Source organism: Aquarana catesbeiana, linkage group LG02 (genome assembly GCF_042186555.1).
Source record: "Aquarana catesbeiana isolate 2022-GZ linkage group LG02, ASM4218655v1, whole genome shotgun sequence".
NCBI classification, from domain to species: domain Eukaryota; kingdom Metazoa; phylum Chordata; class Amphibia; order Anura; family Ranidae; genus Aquarana; species Aquarana catesbeiana.
The window spans coordinates 760,318,101-760,339,044 of NC_133325.1; positions in this window are offsets into that span (position 1 = coordinate 760,318,101).

Genomic DNA, 20,944 nt, shown 5'->3' on the forward strand with positions numbered 1-20,944 from the left:
CACAGCAGGTGTCCCCCATCAGAGCCCCCCCACAGCAGGTGTCCCCCATCAGAGCCCCTCACAGCAGGTGTCCCCCATCAGAGTCCCCCCACAGCAGGTGTCCCCCATCAAAGTCCCCTATCAGAGCCCCCCACAGCAGGTGTCCCCTATCAAAGCCCCCCACAGCAGGTGTCCCCCATCAGAGTCCCCCCACAGCAGGTGTCCCCCATCAGAGTCCCCCCACAGCAGATGTCCCCCATCAGAGCCCCTCACAGCAGGTGTCCCCCATCAGAGCCCCCCACAGCAGGTGTCCCCCATCAGAGTCCCCCCACAGCAGGTGTCCCCCATCAAAGCCCCACACAGAAGGTGTCCCCTATTAGAGCCCCCCACAGCAGGTGTCCCCCATCAGAGCCCCCCAACAGCAGGTGTCCCCATCAGAGTCCCCCCAAAGCAGGTGTCCCCATCAGAGTCCCCCCAAAGCAAGTGTCCCCATCAGAGCTCCCCCCACAGCAGGTGTCCCCCATCAGAGTCCCCCCGCAGCAGGTGTCCCCCATCAGAGCCCCTCACAGCAGGTGTCCCCCATCAGAGCCCCCCACAGCAGGTGTCCCCCATCAGAGTCCCCCCACAGCAGGTGTCCCCCATCAGAGCCCCCCACAGCAGGTGTCCCCCATCAGAGCCCCCACAGCAGGTGTCCCCATCAGAGTCCCCCCACAGCAGTTGTCCCCCATCAGAGTCCCCCCACAGCAGGTGTCCCCCATCAGAGCCCCTCACAACAGGTGTCCCCCATCAGTGCCCCGCACAGCAGGTGTCCCCCAAAGCAGGTGTCCCAATCAGAGTCCCCCCACAGCAGGTGTCCCCATCAAAGTCCCCCCAAAACAGGAGTCACCCATCAGAGCCCCCCACAGCAGGTGTCCCCGTCAGAGCCCCCCCCCCACAGCAGGTGTCCCCATCAGAGTCCCAGCGGTACTTACCTTGGGTCTCCTGCGGTGTCCTCCTCACACTGGCACCAGCATTCTTCCTGTTTCCTCTCTCGGGCGCAATGAGAGAGAGAGGCAGGAAGTGACATCTGACTCAGGGCAGATGTCAATCAAATCTGAAGTGCCAAGTAACTTCCGCCCGGCGCCTGTAGTATCTATTACTATGGCCAGGCGGAAGCTACTTGGCGCCTCAGAAAGCGCCACAAGGCGGGCTAAACGCCCGCAAATGCAGCGCCACGTCTGCAATCTCGTGATTGCATAGACGTGGCGCTTCCTATAAGTGCACTGTGTCCGGCGTCCAAACACAGTTCACTTAAGGACCTTTTTTTCCCTTTTTTTTTTTTTAAAGGGCCAGTAATAAAAAAAAATTGTTTTTTTTTTACTTTTTTTTTTTTTTTGCTGCCTGGAGGGGGGGGGGGGCGGCGCCCAGGCGCCCCCTATGGACGGGCCGCCACTGATCTATAGATGTAGGTTCTTGTGTCCACCAGCAGAGAGAAGTTGGGTAGATGCCATACTCCCAATTCTGGATTCATAATAATGGTCTAGCACAGGGGTCTTCAAACTATGGCCCTCCAGTTGTTCAGGAACTACAATTCCCATCATGCCTAGTCATGTCTGTGAATGTCAGAGTTTTACAATGCCTCATGGGATGTGTAGTTCCACAACAGCTGGAGAGCCATAGTTTGAAGATTCCTGATCACTCTAGCATGTCTTGAAAAAAGGTGATTTTTCATGTGCCTTGTATAATGCACAAGAAATATCGTTAGGAAAATACAAGTGGGTCATGGCACATCTACATTCCAAATTTGTCACTTAAGATGGTCATGCACTATGCAATCTGATTGGCCAATGTCTGTACAACTCGACATTTAGGCAAAATAGGTAATAGGAACACGCACTTGAACAATTAATTCGAAATACATGAAGTCAAACAGGCTCTTGAACTAAATTCAATTTATTTAAGATCTAACTGATTGCAGTGTATGGTCACCTTAAAAGATCAAGATCTGAAAATATTAATTTATTGGGTTTAGAAACACTTCTCTGTTCTTTGTAATGTATTGAAAGATTTGGGTAAAAAAAAGAAAAAAACACATTTGAAAGATATATTAGAAGTAATAGGAATGAGATTAGCATCAAAAGGGTTAATTAACTGAGTACACCTACTAATTGCCTAACAAGACACATCCAATAAGATGAAATGAACCAATTGTGTTGGGCTTGCGCTATTATCAATGAGAAAACTGCAGTTACCCTAGCGCCAGTTGCAGTTTACATATGCGGGTATTTATTATCGTTATTTGCGCTTCAATGTGCGCCGGTTCGCACGTTCAAATAATGACTTTTCTGGCGCACCAATTAATGTATGAACTGGTGCAGTGCCTTCTTCTTAGTAAATCACCCCCATAGTGTCAAGTCAGTAGCTAAGTACTCAACTCCCTCTCTTATTACCCCTGGCCACTATGGGGAGCAGTAACACACGACCAATACAGGAAGAGTCATTGATATGCAGGATGTAATTGACAACCTAGCTTTACTTTCTCTGTGCTGTGCTAGAGATAAGATGGCAACACCCATTAGAGAAATAATGGTTCTCAGACAGACTGGAGCAAGTTTTTTGTTCATTGATTATGCACCATTAGGTTGCTTATAATCTGAATTTGGCAGTGGTTTCTGTAAACATTGGCAGATAAAAAAAAATCCTTTAATGAATCAACGAGAAATGGGAAAGGGCGGCTTCAATGCTGAATGCAAAAAAAACATGCCAACATTTTTGTACGCTTAGTGGATCCACATTAAGCTGTTTTCCTTCAAACTCTTCAATGGTCAATGTACAGCTTTACATACAGTGGGTATAGAAAAGAATCACCCCCCCCCCTTTAAAATAATCACATTTTGTTGCTTTGCAGCCTGAAATAAAGACAAACACAGCTTTTGTTTTATCCAGCTGTATTTACTAGTGCAACTTATAACATTCAATTGAAAGATATAACACCAACATGTCAGAAAAAAAAAATCAAAAACAGAATCACTGAGTTGGAAAAAGGATCACCCCCTTATATCAGGATTTTGTTGGACCACCTTTTGCTTTAATTATAGCCTTTAGCCTATTGGAAATTGTCTCTACTAACTTTTCACATCTAGACTTTGCAATATTTGCCCATTCTTCTTTGCAGTTACATTTGATATATATATACTCTGTATTAAGTGTAGACTAGATAGTCAGTGTAGACTCTTCAGTCAGTGTAATATATATAACACAGTGTATTGAAGTGTTTTTTTAAAAAATGGCACGGTGTCCCCCAAAATCCATACCGGACCCTTATCCGAGCAAGCAACCTGGCAGGCCAGGATAGGGTGGGGGCGAGTGAGCGCCCCCCCCCTCCTGAACCATATCAGGCCACTTGTCCCCCCCAAAGCACCTTGTCCCCATGTTGATGGGAACAAGGGCCTCATCCCCACAACCCTTGCCTGGTGGTTGTGGGGGTCTGCAGGCGGGGGGCTTATCAGAATCTGAAAGCCCCCTTTAACAAGGGTACCCCCAGATCCCGGCCCCCCCTAAGTGAATGGGTAGGGGTACATTGTACCCCTACCCATTCACCAAAAAAAGTGTTGAAAAGTAAAAACCACAAAAGACAGTTTTTGACAATTCCTTTATAAAAAAAAAAAAGTGTCCTGTGATGTCCATCCTTCTTCAATCACGGCGCAGACGGACCCGAAAAAAAAAAAAAAAAAAAAGAAAAAGATCTGCCTGCATGGGAGGCATCCAGCCGACTGCTGTCTTTCCGTGGTGGCAGCTGTTTTATAGGCAAGGGCGCGGTCACCCGGTGACTTAACCATGTGGCCCCGCCCCTTCTGACGTCATGTGCCGTCAGAAGGTACATGACAAAAGGCCTGGTATGAATCTTGGGGGGGAGTTCCCCTTAATATCCGTACCAGACCCAAAGGGCCTGGTATAGACTGGGAGGGGGGCACTCCTTGATTTTTATCTATATTACCGGGAGCTGACAATACATTAGTCACAAGCAAGTTTGAATGACATTTTTTCCTTTAGAAATGCCATTTTGCTGAGGGACTGCAAAACACATCAAACAGATGCGCTACTTTACAGGCAGACTAAGGGGACCCCCAGGTACGATATTTAAAGGAAATGTTTCAATTTTATTGTTTCACTTTAACCATTCTTAAAATAACTGCTCCTGAAAAAAAACAGTCATTTTTAAAACCTTTTTTTGCATTGATACATGTCCCCTGGAGCAGTACCTGGGTCCCCATACACTTTTTAGCAATAACTTGCATATAAGGCTTTTAAAATGAGCACTTTTGATTTTTCATGTTTGTGTCCCACAGACTTTAACTGTGTTCGCATGTTCGCACAAATCACACATTTTTTGCCTGTTTGCATGTTCTGGGGGGGGCTGGGAGTTCGGCTCATCCCTAATGGTGAGCTGGATTTCCACCAGACATGTCGTTTGGTGTTGAGGCCAAATAATTACATTTTATGCACCTTGAAGAGTCTGAGGCCAAATGGGAAAAAGGTGTTATGGTCAGATGAGGCTAAAATGTAATTATTATTGAATTATAATTGGAGGGTCTGAGTCTACAATAGCACATTAGTGGTCTTACAGACTTACAACATGGGCAGCACAGTGGCTAAGTGGTTAGCACTTCTGCCTAGCAGCACTAGGGTCAATCCAAACCAAAGTACTACCTGCCTGGCGTTTGCATGTTTTCCCTGTGCCTGTATGGGTTTCCTCCAGGTGCCCAGGTTCCCTCCCATACTCCAAAGGCATGCTGGTAGGTTAATTGGCTCCTGTCTAAATTGACCCTAGTATTGGTATGCATTAATGTGAGTTAGAGACCTTAGAGACCTTAGATTGTAAGTAGACATAGGCAATTAGTTTCTGTCCAAATACAAATTTGGACACATTTTTGGTTATTTGGAGATCCGAATAACCAAACATTTTCAAATTTGTTGCTTTTTTTAGTTTTCTAACGAATTCCAACTTTTCAGAATGATTAGAGTTCGGATTGGTGGAAAAACAATCGACTGATTCTAATTCTGTGTGAAGAAAAATCTGGTTGTTAAGCAGTGTAAACCGGCCACCCACGTCCTAAACAACCATGAGTCATCATCTTCCCCACATGTAAAGATAAAGAATGCCAGCAATTGCTCGGCAATAAAAAAAATGTTAAAAAACACGGTGTCCCCCTCCATACCAGACCCTTAGCCGAACATGCAGCCTGGCAGGTCAGAAAAAGGGGGGGGTGACGAGCGAGAGCCCCCCTCCTGAACCATACCAGGCCACATGCCCTCAACATGGGGGGTGGGTGCTTTGGGGCAGGGGGGGCTCTGCTCCTCCCCCACCCCAAAGCACCTTGTCCCCATGTTGATGGGGACAAGGGCCTCTTCCCAACAACCCTGGACCGTGTTTGTTGGGGTCTGCTGGTGGGGGGGCTTATCAGAATCTGGAAGCCCCCTTTAACAAAGGGGGCCCCACAGATCCTGCCCCCCACTATGTAAATGGGTTTTGAGTACATCGTACTCATACCCATTCAGTCAAAAAAGTTTTAAAAAGTAAAAACCATAAGAAACAGTTTTTGACAAATCCTTTATTAAAAAAAAAAAAACAGTGTCCCTTGATGTAGATCCATCATCAATCACGACGCCTGCCAGACCCGAAAAATAGAAAAAAAATAGAAAAATAGAAAAAAATCAAAAAACGTTCCACTTCCTGGGAAGCCTCCCACCGTCTGCCCGCTCTTTGCTTTGACAGTTCTTATGTAGGCAAGGGGTAGGTCCACCCGGCTACGTCACCCGGTGGCACTGCCTCTTTCTGATGTCACGTCACTATTTCTTCACACAGAATTAAAATCGGTCGAATGTTTTTCGACCAATCCGAATACTAATCGTTCTGAAAAGTTGGAATTCATTCGAAAATTAATAAATTATACAAATTTCAACTAAACGAAATTTAACGAAAATTAAACCAAACTAAACAAATTCCATAACAAAAACAAAATAAGTAACATAACAAATCTATACGAAACACATTTTTCTTTTCTGCACATGTCTAATTGTAAGCTCCTTGAGGGCAGGGACTGATGTAAATGTAGAATATATACAGTATGTAAAGTGCTGTGTAACTCGATAGTGCTAAATAAGTACCTGCAACCCTAAGGAGAGAAGAGAGTTATCATGAGTGATACACCAAGAAGAACTGCAACCAGTTTTTAGCGTGGTACATGGTTAGGTGACAGGTCATCCAGTAGCGAGGGGGTCCAGTGTTACGGCTCCCTCCCTTGCACTCCATCTCCACCGGTCACCGGGAGCAGATTGGCGTTACAGAGATTTATGGCCTGATAACTAGGTACGGAGAAGCAAGAGTTAAGTAGAACCTCCACCCAAGATCCTTCGTCCAACTAAGAAGGACTGTCCAGGGATGGCCTTCCCTGCTGGAACCGATGTTCGAGTTGCCGCCCTCCACACCCAAGAAAACCCTGACCAGACCAAAGATTAGATCCTTACTCCACTAACTACAGTGAAGCTAAAAACAAAATTTAGCCTAACAGAGGTAAGGAGCTACAGAAATGTTATTTTTACAGTAAGGGAGTACCACATTGGAGATGAATTAGTGATGTGAAAGAGGACCAAAAAGATTTGGGTGTCAGAAGTTGGAGGTTCGAATCGAAAAAGTTCAGAAAACGAAAAAACTTAAACCAAAATCAAACACCTCTGGGCTGTGAGTCTTTTAGACATCCGCTCTTTAATCCCTCCTGTTGCTCCTCTGAGCTGACCTGTCAAAGGTATTAGCTATGAGGGAAAGGTCACGTATTCCACAAGAGTTAGGAACGTAGGGGTGAAGGGTCATCTAACAGCAACTTTGAGTGAAAGGGAACATAAAAATAATTCCACAGTTAATGCCTGGAGGAAAATGGTAGAAAAATTGGGTTTGTGATGAAAAGGCTAACTGTCCTGCAATAGCCAGAGGCAGGATAGTGATTAGACCTACAGCACCTCTCCAAATGAAGACATAATCCTTCCTCTAGATTCCAATTTCTACTGAGCAGAATCAACATTTAGCTCTTTTTATTCAAAAAATGTAAATTACATTTTTTACTTTTTGTTACCCAGCTGTCTTCCTCAATCTCAGTTTTTTTATTTCCTATTAAGTAACTGGCCTCTAGGGATGGGCTAGATGTTCGAGTTGAATGTAAGTTTGAATCGAACATAAGCTGTTCATTTGTTCATAGAACAAAAATGGGGCGCTTGTGGCAAGTTCGCCCGCCGCAGAGCACTCCATGATGCACTGCGAGCTCACAGTGCATTGATGGCTGCTGATTGGAGCAAAGCATGCACCAGACTTGCATTCTTTGGCCAATCATTGCTCAGAGGCTTTGTCCACACCCCACACTATATAAGGCTGCTGCTTACACGGCGGCCGTATATAGTGAATGAATAGAGATTAGGCAGATAGTGTAGTGTCCAGTCAGTCAGTGTGGTATATATATTACAGTTCAGAGTATATAGTGCAGTCAGTATAGCATATATAATACAGTACAGAGTATATAGTGCAGTTAGTGTAGTATATATAATACAGTGCAGAGTATATAATGCTGTCAGTGTAGTACAGTATATATAATACAGTTCAGCGTATATAGTGCCATCAGTGTAGTATATATACTACAGTTCAGAGTATATAGTGCAGTCAGTGTAGTATATATAATACAGTTCAGTGTATATAGTGCCATCAGTATAGTATATATAATACAATGCAGAGTATATAGTGCAGTCAGTTTAGTATATATATAATACAGTGGAGTATATATAATGCAGTCAGTGTAGTATATATAATACAGTGCAGAGTATATAATGCTGTCAGTGTAGTACAGTATATATAATACAGTTCAGCGTATATAGTGCCATCAGTGTAGTATATATACTACAGTTCAGAGTATATAGTGCAGTCAGTGTAGTATATATAATACAGTTCAGTGTATATAGTGCCATCAGTATAGTATATATAATACAATGCAGAGTATATAGTGCAGTCAGTTTAGTATATATATAATACAGTGGAGAATATATAATGCAGTCAGTGTAGTATATATAATACAGTGCAGAGTATATAATACAGTGTATTGAAGTGGTTAAGGGGAACCCTGTGACAGAATTAAGAATAAAAACCACGTGGGGTCCCCCTAATCCATACCAGGCCCTTTGGGTCTGGCATAGATTTTGAGGGGGAACTCCACACCAAAATTTTTTTTAAAAATGGCGTGGGGTCCCCTCAAACATCCATACCAGACCCTTATCCGAGCATGCAGCCTAGCAGGAAGGAAAGGGAGGGGACGAGTGAGCACACCCCCCTCCCAAACCACACCAGGTCACTTGCCCTCAAAATGGGGAGGGTGCTTTGGGGTGCCCCCCAAAGCACCTTGTCCCCATGTTGATGGGGACAAGGGCCTCTTCCCGACAACCCTGGCCAGTGGTTGTCGTGGTCGGCGGGTGGGGGTGCTTGTCAGAATCTGGAAGACCCCCCCCCTATGTGAATGGGTATCAGGTACATTGTACCTACCCATTCACCCAAAAAAGTGTGAAAAAGTAAAAACCACAACAGACAGTTTTTGACAATTTCTTATTAAAAAAGAAAAAAAAAAGTGTACCGCGATGTCCATCCATCTTCATTCATGCCGTCAGATGGACCAGAAAAATAGAAAAAATTTAAAAAGCTCCGCTTCCATGGGAGGCCTCCCGGCGACTGCTGTCTCTTGGCTTTGAGAGCTGTTATATAGGCAAGGGCGGGGCCACCCGGTGACGTAACCCGGGTCGTCCGGTTATGTCAGCAGGTGGCCCCCCCTTGCCTATATGAGATCTTTCAAAGCGAAAAGAGTATTTTTCAGAGTACTTTTCAGTTTTTAAAATAACATTAAAATCACTGCTCTTGCAAAAATGATTGTTTTAGAAACTTTTTTTGCAATGATAGATGTCCCCTGGGGCAGTACCGGGTCCCCATACACTTTTTATGGCAATAACTTGCATAGAAGCTTTTAAAATGAGAACTTTTGATTTTTCATGTTCGTGTCCCGTAGACTTTAATAGGGTTTGCATGTTTGCTAGAACTTTTTGCCTGTTCGAGGTGTTCTGGTGTGAACTGAACCGGGGGGGTGTTCGGCCCATCCCTACTGGCCTGGAACAATATGCATGTCAGGAATTTTTACTGTACCAGCAGTATGTTCACTCTTGTCAATGACCCACTAAATAGGAGAGAGCAAGAATGGGGATGACAGCTTGGGAACCTTAAACTGAACCTTTAAGTAACTTTACAAGTCTGCATTAATACCTGACATGTCACAATATACCACAACAGCATCATTTAACAAATACGCTTCGGTCTGCTGCAAGCAGGAAGCATTTCCTCAGCCTCCTCTACCCAAGTAATCAGACTGCAACACTGTAAGGCCTCATGTACACTGCTGCTGCTAAACGGACATTCAGAGGCAGTTGGCCGCTTTTTTCAGCTGCCCCTGAACTCATCCAAAGATATCTTATGTGTACATGTACACAGGTTAATTTAATGTTGTTTTTAGGCAGTTGCGTTTATAGGCTTTTCTTTGAAGGCAAAAAAATGAGTTCAGACGCCAAAGTTTCCGTCGTTTCAGACGCAAATCACTGCTAAACGCCGCTAAACGCGGTACTGCCGTTTTGCCATGATTTTGTCTATAAGCGCTTTTACACGTGTCCTATTTTTTAACATTACAAAACTTAAAAATGATAGCAAATGATGAAAGAACACTAAATAAAAAACAAAAAACAAACTTGTAATTGTTTGCTATGCTTCATAGACCATTTATATACCCATAATGAGCATGATCCAATCCAATACACCATTAGCATTGCTGCCAAAGTATAATTGGAATTTGACCTATATGTTGTTAGATTTCAACCAGATGGCCTCACCATTGAGCTTCCCCCCCGACTTAATCAAACCTAGTTGCATGAAATTTAGGGTTAGGGGTTAGGGTTAGGGTTAGTGTTTCCTATTAGGGTTAGGAGGTTATGGCTAGGGTTTTCCCCTTGAAGAACAAGTTTAGGGTTATGGTAAGGGTTATGGTTTGCTGTTATGGTTAGAGTTTCTGGTTAAGGTTAGGGTTTCCCATTAGGGTTAGGGGGTTATGGTTAGGGTTTTCCCCTTGAAGAACAAGTTTAGGGTTATGGTAAGTGTTTTAGTTTCCCATTAGGGTTTCCGATTAGGGTTTCCCATTAGAGTTAGGGGGTTATGGTTAGGGTTTTCGCCTTGAAGAACAAGTTTAGGGTTATGGTAAGTGTTATGGTTTCCCGTTAGGGTTAGGGTTTCTGGTTAGGGTTAGTGTTAAGGTTAGGGTTTCCCATTAGGGTTAGGGAGTTACAGTTAGGGTTTTCCCCTTGAAGAACAAGTTTAAGGTTATGGTAAATGTTATGGTTTCCCATTAGTGTTAGGGTTTCCAATTAGGGTTTCCCATTAGGGTTAGGGGGTTATGGTTAGTGTTTTCCCCATGAAGAACAAGTTTAGGGTTAAGGTAAGGGTTAGGGTTTGCTGTTATGATTATGGTTAGGGTTTCCGGTTAGGGTTTTCCATTAGGGTTAGGGGGTTATGGTTAGGGTTTTCGCCTTGAAGAACAAGTTTAGGGTTATGGTAAGTGTTATGGTTTCCCGTTAGGGTTTCTGGTTAGGGTTAGTTTTAAGGTTAGGGTTTCCCATTAGGGTTAGGGAGTTACGGTTAGGGTTTTCCCCTTGAAGAACAAGTTTAGGGTTATGGTAAGTGTTATGGTTTCCCGTTAGGGTTAGGGTTTCCACTTTGGGTTAGGGTTTCCCATTAGGGTTAGGGTTTCCTATTAGGGTTAGGGGGTTATGGTTAGGGTTTTCCCATTCAAGAACAAGTTTAGGGTTATGGTAAGTGTTATGGTTTCCCGTTTGGGTTAGGGTTTCCCATTAGGGTTAGGTTGTTATGGTTAGGGTTTTCCCCTTGAAGAACAAGTTTAGGGTTATGGTAAGTGTTTTGGTTTCCGGTTAGGGCTTCCCATTAGGGTTAGGGGGTTATGGTTAGGGTTTTCCCCTTGAAGAACAAGTTAGGGTTAGGGTTTCCGGTTAGGGTTAGGGTTTCCGTTAGGGTTAGCATTTCCCATTAGGATTAGGGTGTTAGGGTTAGGGTATTCCCCTTGAAGAACAAGTTAGGGTTAGGGTTTCTGGTTAGGGTTAGGGTTAGGGTTAATTAAACATATTTAAAAAATTGCAAGCTTTTAAAAAAATTTTTAAAAAAATTCTAATAATCAATTGCAATTTAAAAATTAAATACCGTATTTATCGGCGTATAACACGCACCGGCGTATAACACGCACCCCAATTTAGGAGGGAATTTTAAGGAAAAAAAAACTTTTAGGAGGGAAGTTGAAGGGAAAAAAACTTACATTTAAATGCCGATCATTGCAGCTTTCTCAGTGCAGCCTTGCCCCAGTGCAGCCATGTCAGTGCAGCCATGTCAGTGCAGCCTTCCCCAGTGCAGCCTTCCCCAGTGCAGCCATGTCAGTGCAGCCTTCCCCAGTGCAGCCTTGTCAGTGCAGCCATGTCAGTGCAGCCTTCCCCAGTGCAGCCTTGTCAGTGCAGCCATGTCAGTGCAGCCATCTCAGTGCAGCCTTCTCAGTGCAGCCTTGCCCCAGTGCAGCCTTGCCCCAGTGCAGCCTTGCCCCAGTGCAGCCTTCCCCAGTGCAGCCTTCCCCAGTGCAGCCTTGTCCCCAGTGCAGGCTTCGATCCCCTGTCCCAGCTTTGTGGGCTTCAAAATCGCCGACCGCGATTTGAAAATGGCGCCACCGGCGCCGAAATACACAGAGCCGGTCCTCGGCTCTTTCCGGCGGCTCTCGTTCACTTTCGGTTCCACTCGTAGTCCCGAGCGGAGCTATCCGAGTAGGTTCGGATAGCTCCGCTCGGGACTACGAGTGGAGCCGAAAGTAAACGAGAGCCGCCGGAAAGAGCCGAGGACCGGCTCTTTGTATTTCGGCGCCGGCGGCGCCATTTTCAAATCGCGGTCGGCGATTTTGACACTTTGACAGCTCGGGATCGCAGGGGATCGGCGTATAACACGCACCTGCGACTTTCCCCTGATTTTAAGGGGAAAAAAGTGCGTGTTATACGCCGATAAATACGGTATATTAAAAAAATTAAATTTTGCATAAAAAAAGACTAAATAAATAAATAAAAAAAGGAAATTACATATACAGCTCAACGCTGTATCCTGGCCTAGGCCAACAAGGCCCAGGCCTAGGGCAGCACTTTGCAGGGGGGTAGGACGGAAAGAGTCCCCACCGGCTTGCGCTACACTGTTAGTGTAGCACCAGTCTTATGGGGCAGACTAGGCAAATTAGTCTAGTACCCCCATAAAGCAGCCTCACTGCTTCTGGTATGCGGACGGCTGGCATTCCACAACTGTGGGGGGGGGGGGGGGGTGCCACTTCTAATTTTGACTGTCCTCTCATCCTGGACCACAAACCTTCCTCACTGTGCTATATGTTTTCTGCTGCACCATTGGCATGGTTATATTTTCTTAGTCCTCTCCATAAAATTATCAAAAATTTGTGCTTAAAGTAGAACTATAGCCAACACTTACTATTCAATAACTCATTGTTATCAACCAATACATATTTAGCTCGTATTTCTATTTTTTTTTTTTTTTTTTTTGCCTGGCTTTCCTTACCCTGATTGTTATTACAGTTTCTCAGCCGCTCCTTAAAACTACTATAATACTTTAATCTTATAATGTTAACAGACTAATACATATACTTTGACGCTGCCCCTAAATCCTGGGATGTGCTCCCTGCGATACCCGGGGATGCTTTCAACACTGTGCGGCCGCCCAGCGCCACACCTTCACCCCAAGGTGATTGGCGCACTATGGTGTCCCTGGTTGCCAGGATTACCTGGACGCAGCTGCTCTCCCTCCCTCCCCCCTGCGCCGGCATAACACAGGCTGGCGCCGAGTGCTGGGACATGCGCAGTGCGCCTCTGTGGGTCCTCGGTTGCTAGGGCACCACGACGCGATTGCCTCCTCTCTCTCCGATGCGCCGTCAGCTGTTTTGCCGACGCCGAAGATTGAGGCATGCGCACTGAGCGTCTACGGCCGGCCTGAATGACGTCACACCGGCTCGCCGATTGGTGACTTCAGGCGGGGCGGATGTACAAGAGACGCTCGCAGCGTCTCCCTCGGAACGATCCACACTACCAGCCGCTCTTTATGAGACGGCTGTGTGGTTCTATGCTGCCAACTATTTGTGCTCACGATCCTTAACTCCAATACAAGGTGAGCTCCTAATCTTAAACTGTATGGTTACAGATTGCCTTTACTTATTAGCATACCCTTATACTCATTGCTTTTTATCTCTCTCCATGGGTTCATTTTTATGGCAGTCTCATCAGAAGTGGGGACCAGGAACAGCTATGTTCTAAGCAGCAAGTTTTACTTGAATTTTGGTGCAAGCCTCGTTAACCTCTGATTGACTCGAGTCCACCTTTCCCCTTCCCCTTTTTTTCAATCAAACTAAAACCTACGATGTCAGCTAATTACTGAGAGCTGCAACATATGTAGTTAAGAAGTTCTCGCCATGACCTAACACAGTTTAAAATCTTTTAGGGTAAGTGTACTGCATTTTAAATATAACTACCACTGTAAATATGTAACATTAGGAAGTATCTTACGTTAGTATATCTAAACATTTACATTTACCTGTAATTAATTAAATTTTTTATTTTTTTTTTTAATTTTTAATTTAATATAATACAATATACTTTATAATGACATCTGCATAACCAGTCTATCCCTAATACATGTTAATCATTTACCTGAATCAATTAATCTCATATCTCTATGTAATGTGAATAACCACACACACCTTGTTCCCCTCCGCCTCTCTTCTTCCCCTTTTCCTCCCCCCCCCCCCCCCCCCCCTATTCCTCCCCCCCCTTTCCAAATTACAATATATAGGCATATAGATAGCTTATACTATTGTTAAACTAATTTTCACCCCCGCTTAACCATTCAGTAGTCTTAACCTTGTTGGAGCTATATACACACTTATCCACTATTACTATTCTACTATGTTACATACGTCCCCACAGTGTTTGTTTTTTTTCGCTGGGCCTTCCGTGGGTCGGCTTCATCCCATTGGGCCTTACGGGCAGCCTCTCTGTTATTCACTATATCATTCTATTTTTAACCTAAATATAGTCTATTATAACATACTAGGATGAATTATTTACTGCGATTATGTTGTTCATTACAGTATTCAGTTCTGTGCTCCTGAAGAAGCACATGCGGCGCGCAACATGTCGAGCAAATACAGAATTTGATTGTTACCACCGCATAGCTTCTGGTTCAACGCAATGTAACTATATTGAATAGCGTTTCTATTTCTAAATGCTGCTTTAATTATGTTGTATAACCATTTAGCTATGTATGGAGTGTATAACTTGTAAAACGGTTGTGATCATGAACTGAATTCTATCTGTTTTTCCCCCCTTTTTTTACTCTCTATTTTTAAAAAAAAAACTTTCAATAAACCAGAATTTTTAACTACAAATATAGTAATTATTGTGCCTTTAAAGTCTTAAGCCCAATTTGCCAATCTCTTTCAAATCTAATACGATAAGACGTGGCACTCGCAACACAAACCGTATCCGCATGGCCACTATGCGCTGATACGTCCCTTAAAAAACTCTATAGCCAACACTTGTTTTTTTCATTTTGGATAGAGTAAGGAAGGGTTATAACCCCAGTCAGTTTATTTTTTTACCAACCCTGTCCCATTGCAGAGATTTCCCTTCACTTCCTGCCTCACAGCCAAACAGGAAGTGAGAGGAAATCTATGCAAATTATGGGAATCGCTGAGACCCGTCACCCGATTGAACGAGAGGAGAAGCGATTCTATTGGTCGCCTAGGAGGAGGAGGGAGGAGATGCGTGGCGGAAGCCACCCTGATGCCGAGGAGGAAGAGACACAGGTGAAGCCACCACCGGCCGCCCGGAGGAAGCGCTGCCCACGACCTAGATGGTATAAGTGCAGGGCTGGTGACCAACCGAGGTCGGGGGGTGCAGGTGACCTGGCCCTGGGGGGGGATTGTGGGTGACCCGACCGACCCGGGGGGGGTGCTGTGGGTGCATTGTTTTCCACCCTCCCCAAAAAAAATTAGCATCTGAAATTGACTTAATACCATCCTCTTGCAACCCCTGTGCAGCAAGGCTGGAGTATGAGAGGAAGAAGCAGCACAAGAAACCACATACAGTAGTTCATGCGCTGACAAGAAGCATGCTAATAGGAGGAGAGAGCAGAGTGACGGGGGTATGAGACTATCACTGTGTTGCTTCTCCTTTCACTGTTCAGCCACTGGCTAGGGGTGGGTTCAGAGCGACCTGGTCTCAGAGGAAATGGGTTAAATGTTGCTGGCCATCAAGCTGGCGAAAAAAGAATTACTATGGGGGAGATCTCTGGATTAAAGGCGAATGTTTCCGCAAAAAGCTGTTTTTTTAATTTAATCTTGGTCTATTCATTTTTATGCATATGTACATTTTGGCAAAAGTTCTGCTCGTAAACAATTGTTTCCACCTTGTGTACGGATACTTTTACAATCAGTGTACACGTCATTGGAGGTAGCACCTCTTTTGGCAGCTTTAGGATGACAAAAAGTAGTTTGCAGTGGAAATGTACTACTAAGGAACTAAGGAAGTTTCCTTCTGAAAAAAACAGTGTTTCTATTTTTAAACTTTATTATATAGGTTTATAGATGATACTTAATTTTACTTTTCCATAAAGGTTAGGAATGTCTCTCTCTCTCTCCTACTGCTCTGATATAATCTAAGCACTCGTTATAACGTTACTATTTTACATTTCCTGTATTAAAAAAATAAAAATAATACAGGCTGGATAGTATAGGGCAATGATGGCGAACCTTGGCACCCCTGATGTTTTGGAACTACATTTCCCATGATGCTCATGCACTCTGCAGTGTAGTTGAGCATCATGGGAAATGTAGTTCCAAAACATCTGGAGTGCCAAGGTTCACCATCACTGGTATAGGGGGTAGTGCTATAAAATTGCTTCTGTAACCTTTGTAAAGCTTTGTGTATTTCTTCCAGATCTGTGAAGTAATCCAGTGTAATGCCCCGTACACACGGTCGGATTTTCCGACGGAAAATGTGTGATAGGACCTTGTTGTCGGAAATTCCGACCGTGTGTAGGCTCCATCACACATTTTCCATAGGATTTTCCGACACACAAAGTTTGAGAGCAGGATATAAAATTTTCCGACAACAAAATCCATTGTTGGAAATTCCGATCGTGTGTACACAAATCCGACGGACAAAGTGCCACGCATGCTCAGAATAAATAAAGAGATGAAAGCTATTGGCCACTGCCCCGTTTATAGTCCCGACGTACGTGTTTTCCGTCACCGCATTCAGAATGATCGGATTTTCCGAAAACTTTGTGTGACCGTGTGTATGCAAGACAAGTTTGAGCCAACATCCATCGGAAAAAATCCTAGGATTTTGTTGTCGGAATGTCCGAACAAAGTCCGACCGTGTGTACAGGGCATAAGACTTTCCCTCTGTGTAGGAGTTTTTTTTTAAGAAAACATACTTTTTTAATGCTTTGGAATCCTTGGTGTTTTTTTTTTTTTTTTTTTTTTTTTTTACATAAGGTAATGTGTTGTCTTTTCTTGGTAACCTTCACTTAGGGTTCATAATACCAATTTCAGACTGGCGTAAGTGTAGCGCCCTCCTACATAGACTGTTTAGGTGAATTTAGCATTGGGGTTTCTGCTGTAGCCACAGGAACCAAAATTCTTTAGTTTGGTCTGCTCAAGGCTCCACAGGCTGGGAGTTTGATTACCACCCCCTGTAGTACAAACAAATAGCAATCACCCCAACCTATAACTGGCCTTTGCAGCAAGGAGAACAAGAAAAGGTGACGCATGTCAAAAAACAACAAAACAAAAATTCCCAGCTCACTTAACAGCCAGCCTGTAACAAACCAAATTGACCTTGTTTAACAATTGACATTAAAACCAAGGGATTTAGTTTGCACACATTCAAACACCCGGCCTAAATATTTAGTACAGCCTATCCAATCCCTGGGGAGGTGTGCTCAGATGGTGGATGGGGCTTCTGTTAAATAGCCTGGGGTCCAAAGGAGAGGGTTTTTCCCCTGTGTGGGAATGGATCTGTGAGCTCGAAGGGCTGCTTGCCCTGGAGTATTCCTGGGCTAAACTGGACTTCTCCTTTGGGGTAGTGCCTATGGACTGTGTATGGTTTGGGACCCAGTGAGTAAAGCCTCCTTTTCTTGAGCTGCAGTTTTCTTGGTCTCAGGCCATGAAATGTGAACTACCTCAGTCTTCCATGACCTGTGCTACATTTGTGGTGCATTAAATTTCCATTTTTGTTTGTGGCACTTCAATTTCCATTTTTGTTACATTATACCACAAGCCAAAGAGAGTGTGGACATCCTCTGGGGTGTACGAAGTTGACTGCCCAGGAACCAGATTATTTACGTCAACATCAATACTCTAAGATAGCAATACCAATCAGATAACTTAATGGGTCATGTGTTGTTTTTCCATTTTCCTCAACTTAGGTTGTTTGACCTGTTAAGAGGACATGCAAATAATGGGGGGCTTAGGAACAACCATGAACATGCTACAGTAGCTTTATTTTACCGTTAGCCTAGGGGCAACCTAATTCCCTCTAAGAAAAGCATCAATTTGTGACCAGGCAAAAGAAAATCTAGACCAAGTCAACATTCTACCCCTCCAATTCGCTAGAGCAGTGTCAAATCGCATGGCAAATCTGTGGCAATTGCACCGTTCTAATCGGTGCAACGCTGAATTTGCGGTGCCGCACCGATTTCAAAAAGTAGTTTCTGTACTACCTTTTGCAATTTTGGGGTGCGATTTCCATTGACATTTGTGCAAAAACCTGCACAGATATCTGTGAAATCTCTGCAGAAATCGGGACTGACACTGGAGTGAAATTGTGCGTTCAGCTGAACTCGCATGGCTTAATTCCTGCAGCTCAGTGTGAACCTGAGCTCCCATGTGACTGGGCCATTCTAAAACATGAATATGTTTTGATCTAAACCATTCCATTGTAGCTCTGGCTGTATGTTTAGGGTCGTTGTCCTGCTGGAAGGTGAACCTCCTCCCCAGTCTCAAGTCTTTTGCAGAATCTAACAGGTTTTATTCTAAGATTGTCCTGTATTTGGCTCCATCCTTCTTCCCATCAACTCTGGACAGCTTCCCTGTCACTGCTGAAGAAAAGCATCCCCACAGCGTGGATCTCTGCAGCTCCTCCAGAGTTACCATGGACTTCTTGGCTGCTTCTCTGATGAATGCTCTCCTTGCCCGGCCAGTCAGTTTAGGTGGACGGCCATGTCTTTGTAGGTTTGCAGTTGTACCATACTCTTTCCATTTTCGGATGATGGATTGAACAGTGTCTCATCCATGCGTCTGGTGCCCCGCATGGAGATTAGGGGGGGTGGCGCCCCTGTGCCCCTTATGGCGTGCTCCCACACTCCAAAGATAGCTGGTAGGTTATTTGACTCCTGTCTAAATTGGCCCTAGTATGTGTATGTATGGCCTTAGATTGTTAGCTCCTTGAGAAAGATGAGAATGTATAATATATACTATATTGTCAAAAGTATTGCGACACCTGCCTTTAAACACACATGAACTTTAATGGCACCCCAGTCTTAGTCCATAGGGTTCTTATTCCATAGGCCATACTCTTTCCATTTTCAGGTGATGGATTGAACAGTGCTCCCTGAGATGTTCAAAGCTTGGGATATTTTTTTATAACCTAACCCTGCTTTAAACTTCTCCACAACTTTATCCCTGACCTGTCTTGTGTTGTTCTTGGCCTTCATGATGCTATTTGTTTACTAAGGTTCTCTAACAAACCTCTGATGGCTTCACAGAAAAACTGTATTTATACTCAGAATAAATTACACACAGGTGGACTCTATTTACTAATTAGCAAGAAAAGAAAATCCCTCTTCGTTGGGACTTTGCAGGCAACACACACGTAGATTAAAGAGTATATTTATTGTGTATACAAAAAAGCGTTTGATCATTCAAACATGAAATGATCATTTAAAAAGACATATCAGAAAAATACATATTTCAAAATCAAAAAAGAAAAAAGAAAAGACAAAGAACATGACAGATTACATAGTTTGCATGACATTAAAAATTATTCTCCGGTACAAAGTAGTCTCCGGTACCCGACGCGTTTCTGGTTCAAGCACCTTTGTCAGGGGTATTGGTAAGAGTATATGCAGTCATAAATTTGTCTTACATGCAAAATGTTCTACTATGCAACATGGAAAAATGAATGAAGCACTGCCAGCGGAGATGTCGACAAATGTCCACCAAGAACACCAGTGTCGCACGGTATTTTCCGGGAGAGAAAGCTCACTTGTTTGGTTTGCCTGGTGATCACAGGGAGTCATATGTAGCAAATTGCAAACTACAATGTCTGTAGACTAGAGAGTGAAGCTATCCGAAGCCTCAATATGGCTTCTTGTCCAAATATAGCACACTCTGAATAAATTGGCAATAGACCTCCGTGATGGCAAAGAGACCTCAGTCTGGCAACCACCCCGCTCTGCAGTGCAGTCATGCAATTGGGTACACCGTTGCATGACCGAGCAATTGTCAGTTAAATTAACGCAGTGCCGTATCGCAAAAAAATGGCCTGGTCATGAAGGGGAGGGGGTAAAGGTTTGTATAAATTGAAGGAAAAAAAAAATGATCAGGATCTGCGCAGAGATCAATCGACTAAACTTTTTACGCCTGGGTCCAGCTGCAGCATGCCAGGAATCCAAGAAAAAATACATATATGTTTTTCAAAGGGAAAACACCCAGATCTGCTGATAGCATGGACACAGCTATCCTGTCTGGCGTTCAAGTGTCTGACACTAAATTATCCTTGCCATGTGGAAAATATCCCCAGGGGTAGTAAACAGATTTTTTCCTTTGTTGTGTCTTTTTTTGTTTTAGTTCCTTCTTTCATTGATTTTATGTCTTATTTTTATTTAATTCATAAAAAAATGCTTGACCTGTAAAGTAAGTGACCGGTCATTTGCTGTGTTGTGTCTGCCTGAAAATTCAATCTCGGATCCCTGTTTTGTGTTAAATAATGTTTAATGTACTTTCTTGTTCTGCAATAGAACATCTGGATTTCCAGGTGCAGCTGACTGTGTGTGTGAACGTGAAACCGAATAGACCTTGAAATATGAGTCGAATGTGGTGTTCTCAACAGAGTTCAATACTAACATAATTGCAGTAGACGTGGGAAAGTGGACAAGTGTCTAAAGAATAGAGGTTATTTAATGATAAGTGCAATTGTGCTTGGAATAAATAGTATCAGCCTATTAGATAATTATTAAGACTTATCCCTTCTTTAAAGTACAGATGCCATTATTTTTTCCACCTGGAAAAAATACTTATGGTACCCTTGTTCCCCATCCAGTCCACGGATGTATATGTGTGGTGTGTGGGTGTTAAAGCCTGCCCTCTTTTCCACCAAACATACACTATTTTGTCAAAAGTATTGGGGGCCTGCCTTTACATGCACATGAGTTTTAATGGCATCCCAGTCTTAGTCCGTAGGGTTCAATATTGAGTTGGCCCACCCTTTGCAGTCAGAACAGCTTCAACTCCTCTGGAAAAGGCTGTCACTTCGAAAGTGGTATCTTTTGTACGAATTTCTGATCGTGTGTAGTAGGCTTTAAGGGGGCAACATACACTATATTGTCAAAAGTATTGGGACTCCTGCCTTTACACGCACATGAGCTTTAATGGCATCCCAGTCTTAGTCTGTAGGGTTCAATATTGAGTTGGCCTATCCTTTGCAACTATAACAGCTTTAACTCTTCTGGGCTTAGAAGGCTTAGAAGTGTGTCTATGGG